The sequence below is a fragment of the Mustela putorius genome, unplaced genomic scaffold, assembly GCF_011764305.1.
Source record: "Mustela putorius furo isolate JIRA1106 unplaced genomic scaffold, ASM1176430v1.1 tig00000095_pilon_pilon_pilon, whole genome shotgun sequence".
Taxonomy (NCBI): Eukaryota; Metazoa; Chordata; class Mammalia; order Carnivora; family Mustelidae; genus Mustela; species Mustela putorius.
In genome coordinates, this window is record NW_025421280.1 from 30,444,472 (window position 1) to 30,458,994 (window position 14,523).

At 38.0% G+C, this 14,523-nt stretch overlaps 1 pseudogene; it reads left to right on the top strand.

Moving 5' to 3' along the window:
- Window positions 1-9,947: 9,947 nt before the first annotated feature.
- On the top strand, window positions 9,948-10,830 carry LOC101675526 (annotated as a pseudogene).
- The last annotated feature ends 3,693 nt before the right edge of the window (window positions 10,831-14,523 follow it).

Below are 14,523 nucleotides of genomic sequence, written 5' to 3' on the forward strand. Positions count from 1 at the left end.
GAACTTTGTTCTCCATCATCAACCACCCAAGAGAAATTCAGACCTCCACATGGAGATCTTCATCTTACATACCACAACCAGGTGAGCCTGAGAGCTCAGTAAGTATTTCAGGAAAGGATCAAAGAGAATTGAATCTGAGAACTTTTACCTGAGGTCACCTGAGACAAGATAGACTCAATTGTAAGTAACTTATATAATGTGCTCAAAAGAGTAGTGTCCATTGGACACAGAAATACAGGAATCTAAGTTAATGATATGTTGTGGGAACCCAGTTGAAAGAGTTGGGGGGAGGAATCGGGGCCCTAAGTTGTTCTATTGAAATCAGAACATATCCAAGTAGTTTGCAGTTAATGAGATTAGGAAGACACTCTTTGACTTGGAGCACGTGCAGTGAACTGTTTAAGATGTATTGGTTTTATGGATGGGACTGAAGGAGATTATGCTGAGTAAAATAAGTCAAGCAGAGAAAGCCAATTATCATATGGTTTCACTAACTTGTGGAGCATAAGGAATAACATGGAGGACATTAGGAGATGGAAAGGGAAAATGAATTGTGTAAATTGGAGGGAACCATGAGAGACTGTGGACTCTGAGAAACAAACTGAGGGTTTTGGAGGGGAGGGGATTGAGGGGATGGGTGAGCCTGATGGTGGGTATTAAGGAAGGCACGTATTGCATGGAGCACTGAGTGTGGTACATAAACAATGAATCTTGGAACACTGAAAAAAATTAAATTAAATTAAAAAAAAAAAAAAAGATGTAGTGGTTTTGGTCATGTTCTGTATTTGTAGAAAACCCCAGACCCATGCAGACAACTATTCCCTTGTAACAGCAGTTCTTGAGACATACATTTCTCAGCATCTTCTCTCACAGTGAGTATTCATAAGAAAAATTGTAATCAACATGAAAACACCTTTATTTTGTAAGACTTCCTTAACAGAAAGTGTGAAAATGATGGCAAGATTTGTGAGGTAGAAGAAAAACTCAGAAAAATCTTTTCACTGGCTATAATTACTCACTTAGTCACAGGAAGGAACTGTATTGTTAAGATTTTTACATAAACTAATTAATTATGCCTGCCACTGTAGGAGTATGGATATTGCTCTTCCAACTATTTGACTAAAGGTATTTCGTATTTGGAATGGATGTGATAAATTTGATATTCAAAACTTGGTTTTCTGATTCCAAAGTCTTTGCCTTTAAAATCATTCTCGAAAGTCTCTTATTTTTTCATCTTTAAAAATCCCCTTCCATTGTTATATATTGTAAATTTTCTGTTGTAAATTGAGATTTACTCCCTTTGTGCATTTTTTTTTCTAGAGGGATAGTCAATCAGTAAAATGTCTTGACATCATAAAGACACCACTGCTTTATTGTTTAGATACATTATTATTTTCCTGCTTTGTTAATTATTCTGGGCATCAGGGGATGTGAACTGGGGCTGGAATGCTGCCAGAACCAGGGAAGCTTTCTGCTCATCACAGCCTCCCAGGGACTGTTAGGTCCGTTATTAAACAAAACGAGACTGAGACAAAGTGAAAGTTATTTAAAGCTTTATTTTATGATAAGTATTAGAAATAAGATTGATCAGCCAGGGGGACGAGACTGAAACAATGTTAAAGTTATGCAAAGTTCTATTTTATGCCAAGCATTAGAAGTCAGACTGAATGGCCAGGGCCATTTCTGAATAGAGCGACCACCCCCAGTTTACAGGCTCAAGAATTGACTGACTGACTGGTCAGGGCTGCCTCCAAAGAGGGCGACCCCTCTCAATCTTACAGGCTAAACTGCAACCCATATCTTGATATCTCAACCCACCGGGTTTGTGTGTCTCTTGTTAGTTGCATCTGGTCTGGTGATGTGTTATTCAAGATTACTCCATACTAGGACATTTACAAACAGTACTTTCTGGGAAGGCTTAGTCACTTAACATACTCAGTGTGAATAATAAGATCGTCATCCTTCCCAAGATGGAGTCATTTAGGTTTGGGCAAGACCTTCTCACTGTTACAAACAGTACTTTGTGCTGATTAGATGTCTCCATCTGGTCTGACTTGTCCTTGTATTCTGGGCTCTATTATCAGGAACTAGCTGACTACATTTTAAGTAAGTAAGTAACTGCATTCTAAGTAACTACTTAGAACTACTTAAGTAACTACATTCTAAGTAAGTTTTTCTGGGGGGAGGGAGTCAATTTAAGTTTGCTGCACAAACAACAAAATGGCTATTTACCCAAGATGGAGTCACTCTGGCTAAATAGGTCCTTACAGGACCACCTGAAATTATTAGCTCTATTTTCTCCCTGTGTCCATTTCTTTCTTCTCTGTGTATTGGGAACTGCTTTCTTTTATTTCCTTAAGTACAGGACACAATTAGTGATGAGAATTATGAAGGGTATGTGATGTGATAGCACTGGGTGTTATATGTAACTGATAATTTTTTGAACACTAGATCTGAAACTATTGATATACTATAAGTTGGCTAATTGAATTTATATTAAAAAATAAATACAGGCCACATGATGATTGTAGTGAAATGGAGCCCATGTTTTCATGTCCTTTAGAGGCTTACTAACTAGATTTTAAGTATTATTTACACAGTCTTCAGGACAAAGGTAACCGATGTTGAGAGCTTACCTTCTTTCACTTCTTTCAACATTATTGTGGTTAAAGACAAGAAAAGAATGATAGTAACATAGTGTCAGCAGGCCATATTGCACTGTGTTCACTTGTGTGCCAATGATTGTGTGTGTGTGTGTGTGTGTGTGTGTGTGTGAGTGTGTGTGTTGTGAGGCATAGCAGTCCTCAGGGCAATAGTACTGAAGTTCATATACTTCAATATGTGAACTTTAAATGACAGAATGTTAAAAAAAAATGGATAGAAATAAGGAAGGGATCCATCTCTATTCACAGAATACCTTGTAACAAAATAAAATGGGAAATAAGGAAGGACTCCCTGTGTCCTGAAGTCCCATCAGTGGCAGGAAGGCCAGCTCTTTCCTCAACATTTTTTGCAGCACCCATCATCACTCTCTCTCTTGCTCATTCCCTCACCACACTGACTTCATTTTGAGATCTGCATATCTGAAGTAAGTGCATTCTGCAGGCCTTTGCTCTGTTTTCCCTTCAGGACACCGACCTAACCCAGATTTCCTCCTTTCTCTTTATTAATGTTTTCTGGAAGCCTCTACTAAAATATCACCCCCTTTGTAGGTTTTCTTGAACTCCAATTAAAAGTTAACAATCTCTCATACACTCATTTTTTATAGCAATCTTTTGTTTTCACAGCACCTGTCACTATCTGATATGGTATACATATATTTTATATATATCCTTTCTTCATCATTGAATTGTATTGCATTCTTTTTCATCATTGTATTCATTTTCATCATTGAATTGTATTGTGTTCTTTTTTTCTCCAAGTTTTTATTTAAATTCCAGTTAGTTAACATACAGTGCCATATTAGTTTCAGATGTAGAATTTAGTGACTGAAATTTCCTTTTTTTAAATTTTATTTTTTCAGTGTTCCAAGATTCATCGTGTATGCACCACACCCAGTACTCCATCTAATGCATGTCCTCCTTAATACCTACCACCAGGCTCAACCATCACCACACCTCCCTCCCCTCCAAAACCCTCAATTTGTTTCTCAGAGTCCACAGTCTCTCATGGTTCATCTCTCACTCTGATTTATCCCAATTCACTTTTCCTTTCCATCTTCTAATGTCCACCATGTTATTCCTTATGCCCCACAAGTAAGTGAAACCATATGATAATTGACTTTCTCTGCTTGACTTATTTCACTCAGCATAATCTCCTCCAGTGCCATTCATGTTGATACAAAAGTTGGGTATCCATTCTTTCTGATGGCTGAATAGCATTTAGTTCTATATAGAGATCACATCTTTTTCCATTCATCCATTGAAGGGCATCTCTGCTCTTTCCACAGTTTGGCAATTGTGGCCGTTGCTGCTATGAACACTCTGGTGCACATGGCCCTTCTTTTCACTACATCTGTATCTTGGGGGGTAAATACCCAGTAGTGCAATTCTTGGGTCATAGGGTATCTCTGTTTTTAGTTTTTGAGGAACCTCCACACTATTTTCCAAAGTGGCTGTACCAATTTGCATTCCCATCAACAATGTAGGAGGGTTCCCCTTTCTCCACATCTCCTCCAAAATTTATTGTTTCTTGCCTCATTAATTTTTGCCATTCTAACTGGTCTAAGGAGATATCTCAATGTGGATTCAACACTTCCATACAATACCTGGTGTTCATAACCACAAGTGCCCTCTTTTATCCCCATCATCTTTTTTACCCATCCCATTTCCAACCTCCCTCCAGCAACCTTCAGTTTATTCTCTATATTAAGAGTCTGTTTCTCATTTGCCTCTCTCTTTTTTATTATTATTTTTATTAACATATAATGTATTATTTTTCCCAGGAGTACAGGTTTCTGAGTCATCAGGCTTACACACATCACAGCATTCACCATATCAAATACCCTCCCCAATGTCCATAACCCAATCACCATCTCCATGCCCCCCCCAGCAAACCTCAGTTTGTTTTGTGAAATTAAGAGTCTTTTTATGATTTGTCTCCTTCCCAATCCCATCTTGCTTCTTTTTTCCTATCCTACCCCCCAAAACCTCCATTCTGCTCTCAAATTCCTCATATCAGGGAGATCATGATAATTGTCTTTCCCTGATTGACTTATTTTGCTCAGCATAATACCCTCTAGTTCCACCCACGTCATTTCAAATGGCAAGATTTCATTTCTTTTGATGGCCGCATAGTATTCCATCGTATATGTACACCACATAATTTTTGTCCATTCATCTGTTGATGAACATCTAGGCTCTTTCCATAGTTTGGCTATTGTGGACATTGCTGCTATAAACATTTGAGTGCACGTGCCCTTTCAGATCATTACATTTGTATCTTTAGGGTAAATACCCAGTAGTGTGATTCATTTGTTGTAGGGTAGCCATATTTTCAACTTTCTGAGGAAATTCCATGCTGTTTTCCAGAGTGTGTCTCTTTTGTAAACCACTATGTATCCTTGTTTTGTTTTCCTAAATTCCACACAGGAGTGAAATCAAATGGGTTTGTGACTGACTCATTTCGCTTAGCATAATATGCTGTAGCTTCATCCAAGTAATTATGAATGGGAAAATTTTATTTCTTTTAATTGTTGAGTAATATCCACTCATCAGAAAGTTAACATTAAGCTCTCTCCATGGTTTTGGTATTATTGATAATGCTGCTGTATCCATCAGTGTGCATGTACTTTTTCAAATTAGTATATATATATTTTTTAAAGATTTTATTTATTTATTTGACAGAGAGAGATCACAAGCAGGCAGAGAGGCAGGCAGAGAGAGAGGAGGAAGCAGGCTCCCTGCTGAGCAGAGAGCCCGATGCGGGGCTCGATCCCAGGACCCCGGGATCATGACCTGAGCCGAAGGCAGCGGCTTAACCCACTGAGCCACCCAGGCACCCCTCAAATTAGCATATTTGCATCCTCTGGGTAAATGCATCATAACACAACCTACAGAGAGGGAAGATACTTGAACATGACATAATTTTGTTTAATGATTCCTTTGCTGTGCAAAAGCTTTTGATCTTGATGAAGTCCCTAAAGCTCATCTTTGTTTTTGATTCCTTTGCCTTTGGAGATATATCTTGAAAGAATTTGCTGTTGCTGATATCAAAGAGGTTACTGCCTATGTTCTCCTCTAAGATTCTGATGGATTTCTGTCTCACGTTGAGGTCTTATATCAATTTTGAGTTTATCTTTGTGTACGGTGTAAGAGAATGGTCGAATTTCATTCTTCTGCATATAGTTGTCCAGTTTTCCCAGCACCATTTATTGAAGAGACTTTCTTTTTTCCACTGTATATTTTTTCCGGTTTTGTCGAAGATTATTTGCCCATAGAGTTGAGGGTCCTTATATGGGCTCCCTACTCTGTTCTACTGGTATATGTGTCTGTTTTTATGCCAGTACCATACTGTCTTGATGATCACAGCTTTGTAGTAAAGCTTGAAATCAGGTAACGTGATTTCACGTTTTCAGGTAAGTTTTATTTTTGTTTTTCAACATTTCCTTAGAGATTCGCGGTCTCTTTCGATTCCATACAAATTTTAGGATTATTTACTCCAGCTATTTGAAAAATACCAGTGGAATTTTTATTGGAATGGCATTAAAAGTATAGATTGCTCTAGGTAGTATAGACATTTTAACAATGTTTAATCTTCTGATACAAGACCATGGAAAGGTCTTCCATATTTTTGTGTCTTCTTTAATTTCTTTCATGAGTGTTCTGTAGTTCCTCGAGTACAGATCCTTTACCTCTTTGGTTAGGTTTATTACCAGGAATCATATGGTTCTTGGTGCTATAGTAAATGGAATTGATTCACTAATTTCCCTTTCGGTATTTTCATTGTTAATGTATAAGACATCCACTGATTTCTGTACATTGACTTTGTATCCTGCCACGTTGCTGCAACCTATGGAATGGGAGAAGATATTTGCAAATGACAGTACAGACAAAAGTTTGATATCCAAGATCTATAAAGAACTCCCAAAACTCAACACACACAAAACAGACAATCATATAAAAATAAAAAAGGGCAGAAAATATGAACACACAATTCTCCAGTGAAGACATACAAATGACTATCAGACACATAAAAAAATGTTCATCATCACTACCCATCAGGGAGATGCAAATTAAAACCACATTGAGATACCATCTTACACCACCCAGAATGGCCAAAATTAGCAAGACAGGAAACAACATGTGTTGGAGGAGATGTGGAGAAAGGGGAAGCCTCTTACACTATTGGTGGGAATGCAAGTTGGTGCAGCCTCTTTGGAAAACAGTGTGGAGATTCCTCAAGAAATTAAAAATAGAGCTTCCCTATGACCCTGCCATTGAACTACTGGGTATTTACCCCCAAGATACAGATGGAGTGAAAAGAAGGGCCATCTGTACCCCAATGTTGATAGCAGCAATGGCCACGGTCGCCAAACTGTGGAAAGTACTACGATGCCCTTCAACGGACGAATGGATAAGGAAGATGTGGTCCTTATACACTATGGAGTATTATGCCTCCATCAGAAAGGATGAATACCCAACTTTTGTAGCAACATGGACGGGACTGGAAGAGATTATGCTGAGTGAAATAAGTCAAGCAGAGAGAGTCAATTATCATATGGTTTCACTTATTTGTGGAGCATAACAAATAGCATGGAGGACAAGAGGAGTTAGAGAAGAGAAGGAAGTTGAGGAAAATTGGAAGGGGAGGTGAACCATGAGAGACTATGAACTCTGAAAACCAATCTGAGGGTCTTAAAGAAATGGGAAGTGGGAGGTTGGGGGAACCAGGTGGTGGGTATTGGAGAGGGCATGGATTGCATGGAGTACTGGGTGTGGTACAAAAACAATGAATATTTTTACGCTGAAAATAAAAAAATAAAAAATAAATAAAATAAAATAAAATTTTATACACCATAAAAAATAAATTAATTAAAAATAAATAAATAAATATGAAAAATGACATATCTATGAAGGGTTAGTATCCAAAATCTATAATGAAGTTATCAAATGCAACACCCAAAAAACAAATAATACAATTAGGAAATGGACAGAAGACTGAGTAGACAATTTCCAAAAAAAAAAAAAAAAGACATACAGATGGCTAACAAAATATGAGAAGATGCTCAACATCACTCATTATCAGTAAAAAACAAATCAAAACTACAATGAGATATCACTTCACACCAGTCAGAATGGTTAAAATTAACAACACATGATATAGCAGGTGTTTGTGAGGATGCAGAAAAAGGAGACTGTCTTATATTCTTGTGGAAATGCAAACCATTGCAGCAACTCTAGAAAAAAGTTTCCTCAAAAAGTTAAGAGAAAAACTACCCTATCTGTGATTCAGCAATTGCACCTCTAGGTATTCACTCAAAGGATGTATGGACTGTTCTTTCTCAACACCCTTTGTTCCTTGTCTAGAAGATGTCAGTACTCAACATATATCCCTCAAATGCAGGAAAACATTTCTCATTAAAATTGTAATATATTCCATCTTAGGGCAAAGACTGAATGGATGGGAATTCCTAGATGTCAGGTAACCCCCCTTAAATGGGATCAGATCTGTACAAATAACTAACTAACTAAATAAATAAAAACAGTGTGGAGAGTCCTCAAGAAATTAAAAATAGAGTTTCCCTATGACCCTGCAATTGCACTACTGGGTATTACCCGAAAGATACAGATGGAGTAAAAAGAAGGGCCATCTGTACCCCAATGTTTATAGCAGCAATGGCCACGGTCGCCAAACTGTGGGAAGAACCAAGATGCCCTTCAATGGACGAATGGATCAAGAAGATGTGGTCCATATACACTATGGAGTCATATGCCTCCATCAGAAAGGATAAATACCCAACTTTTGTAGCAACATGGATGGAACTGGAGGAGATTATGCTGAGTGAAATAAGTCAAGCAGAGAGAGTCAATTATCATATGGTTTCACTTATTTGTGGAGCATAACAAAAAGCATGGAGTACATGGGGAGTTAGGAGAAGGGAGTTGGGGAAAATTGGAAGGGAAGGTGAACCATGAGAGACTATGGACTCTGAAAAACAATCTGAGGGGTTGGAAGTGGCGGGGGTGTGGGAAGTTGGGGGAACCTAGTGGTGGGTATTATAGAGGGCATGGATTGCTTGGAGCACTGAGTGTGGTACAAAAACAATAAATACTGTTATGCTGAAAATAAATAAAAACAAATTTAAAAAATAATAAATAAATTCACTTTAGACAAAAAATAAAAAAAAGACATTTCAAGAAAAAAATATATATATAATAAATATATATAATATATAATATAATTATATGTTTTTATATAACTATAAATTCATATTATATATAATAATTATATATAATTATATATTATATGATATATATATATATATATATATATATATATATCTTACTGATGGCAAAATATAAGTTGTAGCATGTCATTTTGTCAATAATGCCCATCTGCTACCAGCCAAAACTGCCAGGTTTTTCCTCTAAGAATATCTAAAGTCAACAAGTCAACAACACAAGAAATAACAATGCTTGATGAGTATGTGGAAAGGAGGTACACTCTTGCCCTGCTTGTGGGAATGCGACCTGATGCAGCTATTCTACAAAGCTGTATGGAGTTGCTCAAAATGTTAAATAGAATTGCCCTTTGATCCTGCAGTTGCAATGCTAGGTATTACTCAAAGAATACAAAAATACTAACTCAAAGGGATACATTTTTCCCAATGTTTATAGCAGCATTATCCACAATAGCCAAACAATGAGAATGGCCCAAGCATCTATCAGTTGATGAATGGATAAGGAGTATGTGGTATATTTTATATGTATAATGGAATAAGAGTCAGACATAAAACATGATGCTTATCATTTATCTGACACAGATGGAGGTAAAGAGTATTATGTAAAGTGTAATAAGTCATTCAGAAAAAATTAATACCCTCTGATTTAACTCATATGTGGAATTTTAGAAACAAAAGAAATGAGCAAAGGGAAAAAAGAAAGGGAGAGAGGCAAACAAAGAAACAGACTCAACTACAGAGAACACACTGCTAGTTACCAGAGAAGAGATGGTGGTGGAGGATAGGGAAATAGTTGGTGGGGATTGAGGAGAGCACTTCTGATGAGTACCAGGTGTTGTGTGAATGTGTTGAATCGCTATATTGGATACCTGAAAGTAATACTATACTTCATGTTAACTAACTGGAATTTAAATAGAAACCTACATAATGAAAGAAAAATAAAGGAAAATAAATAAATAAATAAATAAATAAATTTGTTGAAAATTATTATTTTTTCTTCCCTGGTAGTCATGTCCACCAGATGGAACCAGGTAATGATAGACAAATGTCAGCGTTTGTTCTTCTGGGATTATCAGAGGAACCAGACATTTACCCCCTCATATTTGGGCTTTTCCTCTTCTTGTACCTGATCACTATGTTTGGAAACCTGCTCAACATCCTGTCTGTCAACACTGAATCCCACCTCCACAATCCCATGTACTTTTGCCTTGCCAACCTGTCCTTTGTAGACATCTGTTTCACCTCCACCACCATCCTTAAAATGCTGTGGAACATCCAGGTTCAGGGCAAAACCATAACATATGCAAGCTGTATCAGCCAGATTTTTTTTTCCATGTGTTTGGATTCCTGGAGAATTGACTCCTGAAGGCGATGGCCTAGGAACGTTTTCTGGCCATCAGTCACCCCCTGAAATACATGGTCATTATGAAACCCCAGCTCTGTGGACTGCTGGTTCTGGTGTCCTAGATCATCAGTGTTCTGAATCCCTTGTTAAAGCTTAATGTTGTTGTAGCTATCCTTCTGTATAGGCATGAAAATACCCCATTTTTTTCTGTGAAATCAATCAGGTGGTTGGTCATGCTTGTTCTGAGACCTTTTTTAATGACATGGTGATGTATTTTGGAATTGTGATTCTGGGTTGTCCTCCCGTGGTTGAAGTCGTTTAATCTTACTCTAAGATAGTTTCCTCCATATGTAGAATATTGTCAACTCAGGGCAAGTATAAAGCATTTTCTACATGTACATCTCACCTCTCCATTGTCTCCTTATTTCATTCTACAATCCTCGGAGAGTACCTTGGCTCTGCTGCCACCCAGAGCTCCCACTCAGGTGCAATAACCTCTGTGATTTACATGGTAGTCACACTCATGCTAAACCCCTTCATCTACAGCCTGAGGAAGAGAGACATATATAGGACTCTGACATGATTTGTTGGGGTTCTAGTGTTATGTGTCAATCATCCTGGGCTGAAGAAGTGCCCATGGTTACAGGGATCACAGACTCGTAGCCAGGAACTGCCATTCTTCCACTGGGCTGTGGAATTAGAATCTGCTCCTTCTGTTCATTTCCTGGATTTCCATTTGTTTGAATCCAAATTCTCCATACATTCACATAACTCACTTTGTTAAGATTATGGACTGATATACAGTTTCTCCTTTATTTGTCTTCATAAAATTCCAACATTTTTCCCAACCTTGGTCACACATGCCTGGAAATTTGGGTATCTTAGATGGTGCAAGTTAGATTTCTTTAAAAATAATTTAATTTCAAATGATCTATACCATGCCAAGTAAACTTTACCTGAATATCCCAAAAGCATAATCATAAGTTATATTTTTCATGTGGAAGAAACCATACTTGGCCATGAAGCCCTTCACACAATGTATTTGTAGATGGAAATACAAAAGAGTAGTTTTACCTTGAGTCTGTCAGGCTTTTCACATATCTACCCTTATTACTCTTCCTGTGAACATGGAGTCTAACATTGTTCTGTTTAAGTCTCAGGCTACTGACAGGAATGCTCAGGTTACAAATGCCCAGAACTCCCCTGCATCCCTGTGCTTGTGGATATCCCACAGAGGCTTCCCTGACCAGAGCCTCTGCTGTGACTGCACCAGCCCTTGGGTTCTTAATGTGATTTCAAAACACACCTCAGTAATACCCATTACAAAACTCTAACAAAACCAGGTTTCTTACTCACAAGTCCTGGAGGGCACAGGGGATCCCAAAGACCATTCAGGGAAGTTTAAGAGGGTAGAGAGAGGCATTGAAAGGGAAAGAGAGAGTGCCTTTATTGGGGAACATGGCTAGAGAGGTTAAAGATTTGTGGGATTCACATTTTATAGGATAATTTTTTATGAGTAGAATTTGGGTGCTGAAGGGGAAAGCAAGGTCATTCATGTGTAAGTATGGAGGTTACCCAGGCCTTTCTGAAGAGGTACTTCATGGCTAGGGCAACCTGAATTCTTCTCTGGTAGTTGTGTCCCAACTGATAATATGTTTTTTTTTTTTTCACTTTTTTAAATTTATTTTTTATTTATTTTCAGCATAACAGTATTCATTATTTTTGCACCACACCCAGTGCTCCATGCAATCCGTGCCCTCTCTAATACCCACCACCTGGTTCCCCCAACCTCCCATCCCACCCCGCCACTTCAAATCCCTCAGATTGTTTTTCAGAGTCCATAGTCTCTCATGGTTCACCTCCCCTTCCAATTTCCCCCAACTCCCTTCTCCTCTCTAACTCCCCATGTCTTCCATGCTATTAGTTATGCTACACAAATAAGTGAAACCATATGATAATTGACTCTCTCTGCTTGACTTATTTCACTCAGCATAATCTCTTCCAGTCCAGACTGACAATATGTTTATTCACCATGGTTGTCTTTGAAATAGATGCCTCAGAAATCCAAAGCTCAATGTCAGGCACTTACTCCATAAACATGTTCCTGTGTTTCCTAACTGGTCTCCTGATTTTACACTGTGATTCATCTCAGTGTCCAGAAAGACTAAAGTAGCCACCAACAAACACTGATTTGTAAACATGTCTCTCCAGAGGAGTCTACACAGAAAGGAAAATTTGAATGAAAAGATCGACCTGATATGTTCTTAGTGTCAGGATGACCATAAATATAATAAGGCACAATTTTAAAACACTTATTTTGTTACTAAACAAAATACTCCTTTTTGAATTTTTTCATCTTTTACATCAGACTTCATGGTGGGCATATATTTATTGAAGAATGGAAGATTGGTGTCCACAACTGAGGGGGCTTATTTATTTCTTGAGTTGAAGGGCCAGACAGATTCTTTTTTGTTTTATCACTTAATTATCTTCCTGTTTCTACTTGAAAACTTCCAATGCTGCATGGTAATATGAGTCTATTGTTCCACAAAATGTCTCCCTTATCCTAATATTTGTCACAGTTGCTAAGGGATGGTGAATGAACAGCATCAGTATCATCAAATTTTGTGCCTCTTTCCTGCTCAGAAGTCTCTTCCCCCTGGATGATCAGAGGACACCACAGGAGAGCTGGATGTCCTTCCAGTCGTGTGGTTCAGGGTCACCAGTTTTTCTGCACAAAGGTGCACATCTTTCAAACTCCCTCAGTGAACAGGAATAGTCCACATATAGTCACTTGTCTAAAAGTCATTGAAAAGAAACTTGAATAACAGAATGACTATGACTTCTCTCCTCATTTGTCAGATAATATTCCACAAATAAAATGCAGCTTTTGCTCTAACTGCCTCAGATCTACTTGTTTGGATTACTGTGTCAGTCACCTCTTGCTGTATAAAAAGCTTGTCAAAGGGGATACCATTATTATGTGGGTGGCCAAGTGAGAATTCTTGAGACATTATATGGTACAAAAAAGTACGTTCATTTTAGCACAAGGTTAGGACCCATGGACACAGAGAGGTGCACCAGGATTTTGAGCAGTGACTGACTCAGTACTTTGGAGTTTGTGGAGGGAATGTGTGGTGATAATATAAATTTCTAAGGAATTTATGTATATGAAGTTTACAGTACCTTGGGGTTTGGACTATTGTCAAGATAATGTTGCTTTTAGTCTCTGATAAAACATCAGCATTGTGGACACTGCTGCTATGAACATTGGAGTGCATGGATGGGACGGGAGGAGATTATGCTGAGTGAAATAAGCCAAGCAAAGTCAATTATCATATGGTTTCACTTACTTGTGAAGCATAAGGAACAATATGGAGGACACTGGGAGAAGGAGAGGAGAATTGAGTTGGGAGAAATTGGAGGGGGAGATGAACCATGAGAGATTGTGAATGCTGAGAAACAAATTGAGGGTTTTGGTGGGAAGGAGAGTGGGGGGTTGGGAGATCCGTGTGATGGGTATTAAGGAAGGCAGGTATTGCATGGAGCATTGAGTATGGTGCATAAAGAACGACTCTTGGAACACTGAAAAAAAATTAAATTTAAAAAAAGAAGAATGAATGAATCTTGGAACACTGAACAAATAACATTAAATTAAAGAAAAGGATGAGGGAATATACAATCTCTTCAAAATTTTGTGCAATGACAATATTTGGTGAGAACACATAAAATCCCCCCTCCCTATCTCTCATGGAGGATCACAGCTTTGTTAATCAGAGTGGTCCACACACCAGTGTTATAGGATTTCTGTTCCCTTAGTTCCCCACAGTTCTTGGTGACACTGCTTTGAAGAATGAAAAGGTAGACAAGACAAAGAATGGTAGGCAACAAAGCAAAGTATATTGAGCAACAGTATAAAGCTACCAGAGAGTGAAGGGCCTCAAGGGTAAGCCCCAGAGTTTCTAAGTTTAGGGGTTTTTATGAGCTCTTTTGCAGAACTAACTTAAGTAATCAGGGTGTGGTGAGTCATGTCAATCAGGCTTTGGTCATGTATCTGCCTACCTATTAGGTTATTGTCTCTATGATGATGGTCATTTTAAAAACGTTTTATTTATTTATTTATTTGTTTGTTTGTTTGTTTGTTTCTTTGAAATATATAGAGAGCAGGCACATGTGTACGAGCAGGATGGGAAAGGACAGAAGGAAAGGGAGAATATCAAGAAGGTTCCACTCCCAACATAGAACTCAGTCTCAGGAACCTGAGATGATAAATTGA